General features: G+C 44.3%; 1 long non-coding RNA gene across 1 annotated transcript; it reads left to right on the top strand.

Moving 5' to 3' along the window:
* Positions 1 to 1,188: 1,188 nt before the first annotated feature.
* LOC106946116 (uncharacterized) lies at positions 1,189 to 2,129 on the top strand. Its single transcript, XR_001424696.1, has 2 exons — positions 1,189 to 1,465; positions 1,559 to 2,129. It is a non-coding gene; the product is annotated as an uncharacterized LOC106946116 (long non-coding RNA).
* Positions 2,130 to 2,773: the final 644 nt, after the last annotated feature.

The following is a 2,773-nucleotide window of genomic DNA, read 5'->3' as shown; positions in this document are numbered from 1 at the left end:
TTTTTTTTAAATTATTTTAGTCTCCTTTTCTTTCCCCCCCCCCCCCCCTGCCCCCCCGCCCCAAAAGAACAAAACATGAGAGTTGTAACCTAAAGCTATAGATCACATCACATTATTAGCTTATTATAATATTAGGACCATCATGGATTGAGTTTAGCATTAAAAGCTCTAGATGTAGACTGTTTATCTTTCCTAGTTTCATTTGGTAGAAAAAAAAGCACATTTATTTTTCTCTTAGTTTCTAAATGAAGCTAAAAGAAAAAGCTTTCTTTTCATTGCGAAACACGTTTTGAAGGACCCTAAAACAAGGGCTAGTTCGGGACACCATTTGTTCAAAAAGTAGCATCTTGGGATTCCCAAGTTTCCATAACAAAAATTCCACAATAGTCACCAAAATATTTAAAAGTAAAGAAGAAATAAACTTTTTTTTTTTATTGTCCTTCTACCAGGACATTTGTATGGAAGTGTGAGCTTTGGACAGATGAAATTAATATTTAGTCTTGTGACAACACTGAAGGTTGTGAAATAGAGAATAAATTGAAACAAAAACACCTTTTATGCACTGGTAAGTAAGGTGGATGTGCTTTGGGCCTGCATTCAAGTTAATTTTTCAAATGAATATCTATATAACTAGCTATCTATCTAACTAGCTAGTAACTAGCCAGCTATCTAACCAACTAGCTGTCTAACTAGCTAGTTAGCTAGATACCTATCTATCTATTTGCTGTTTTTCACATTAATGTTGTTCACCCACTGATAAGAAATACCTAAGCTAAAAGATGCCCATCGAAAGAAAACATACATTGTACTCCCCTTTTTTTTAACTCGTGCCCAAATGATGTCATTTGTTTACGTTCTGCCAAGCGCGTGTGAGATATGAATGCATGGGAGTGCTTCACCGTTAGTAAGCGAGCCGCCGCAGCAGACTGCCAATCAATAGCCAGCCAGTGAATCGATAGGAGTGGCCTCTTTCTTCCATCTCGTTCTCTCATTTGATTCCGCACGTGCAGAAAACGTGGCTGCCATGGAAACGCTGTATCCAAGAGAGAGAGAGAGACGGGTTGCAATCCACTGGGGAGCAGCATGGCACTCGTGTGCATACGTGTGTATACACTTGTGTGTGTGTGCGCGTGTGTGTGTGTACGCGCGCGCGCGTGCGTGCGTGTGTGTGTGTGTGTGTGTGTGGTAAAGGGACACAGACTGATCCATCAGGGCGGGGTGGATGAGTGGGAGGGGGTGGTAGACATTTCTGCAAGGCATGACTGGAATAAAGGAGGAGGAGGTGTGCGTCCGTGTGTGTGTGTGTTCTGAAGGGAAGGGAGGCAGAAGAGGGTAAAGAGGGGAGGATGTTTGCCCGTCCTGGTGGATTGTGCAGGAGACTGCTCCCAAATCCAATTAATTCCTGCTGGATGCGTTCATTTGTCTCGTGCATCTGACGAGGAAGACACAGAGAGGGACCCCTAAGGTACAACAGTATTTAGTGTGTATCAATTTACGCCCTATTCCACAGGAGACGCTGGTAATTATTTCCATCTCTCACTCGTTCGCTCTCTGTCAGGAGGCCGGGGTCGTCTTCTTTCCAACTTTCCCTCTGACATCCCGGGCCTGGTAATGAGAAAGAGACGAGGCGCGGGCACCGACGACGACACGTCGGCCCCCGCCGCATGTCTGCCATAAGCCTCGCATCAGGCTTGAAGGAGCATGTGAGGCGTCCCTGTTTTCTAAAGTCCTACGAGTCGGTGGAAATAAAGGGACGCGGACGCCACGCTGCCACTCTGACCCACATAACAACACGCGCGTCAGCGTTCGGTGCCCTTAACCTTCATGCCTGATTACTGCAGTTTGTTTATGTCCTGGCTGAACCTGAGTGAGTCTGACAAGATCGAGTCAAGGTGTCTGCTTGGAATAGAGGCCAAAAAGGAAAACAGCTCCCACACAACACGTGTGCGTGCCTGTGTGTGTGCTCATTCCAGAGGAAAATAACAGGTTTACTATAAATTAAGTAATTAAAAAGAAGAGTTGATTTGAAGTCAATTCAGTTTTTAACGACACTGTGCTTCAAGATTCTAATCACACCTTGTGGCTATACACTCACTGGAAACATTATTAAATACAAGGTGCAAAGTAAAGTGTTGGACCCTTTATGTTGTAGCATAGATTCAGATCCAGAAACATTCCTTTTATTGTCTATGAGAGTGTTTGCACCTGATAGCCTATGGAGCGCAACTTCCTCCATACATGATATTCTCAGCTGGTGCGGTTTGAAAAACCTGTTCCCCTCCTCTCCTGTAGCGGCGCTGCAACAAGAACCACAGAAGGAAGCTACAGGAAAACGTCCGAAGAAGACACCAAGCGCAACTTCCGTTTTTATGAAATGTAAACAAACATGGAGTAGTGCCAGATTTTAATAGTTGTAGGATTTCACTTTTGTCTTTGGCAAAAGCCCTCGAGCCATTTCTTCCGCTAGCATTAGATTCATATGTTTGTTTTGGTTGTGTTTACCCAGAATTCACTGTGCTATAGTTGGCTTCCTGCTTTTGGAGCGGTCTTCAGTCTGCCTGAGGCTTACAATATGTATTTGAACCGTGCCAAAGTTCACTTCAACCGAACCCAGACGCAGACCAGACTTCGCTCTTTTGTTCATTTGCATATTCACACACCTATCCAAACGAACCGGACATTCTACGCAAGAGGACTAAACATGGCTGGTGTGAATTCGCCCTACGTTTGGTGAGTTTGTGTAATTTCTAGCCTGCACTCCCTGTTCTTAGCT

The sequence above is a fragment of the Poecilia latipinna genome, unplaced genomic scaffold, assembly GCF_001443285.1.
Source record: "Poecilia latipinna isolate Pla-1442-1.1 unplaced genomic scaffold, P_latipinna-1.0 Scaffold177, whole genome shotgun sequence".
Classification (NCBI taxonomy): Eukaryota; Metazoa; Chordata; class Actinopteri; order Cyprinodontiformes; family Poeciliidae; genus Poecilia; species Poecilia latipinna.
This window is presented reverse-complemented; position numbering and strand designations above follow the sequence as displayed.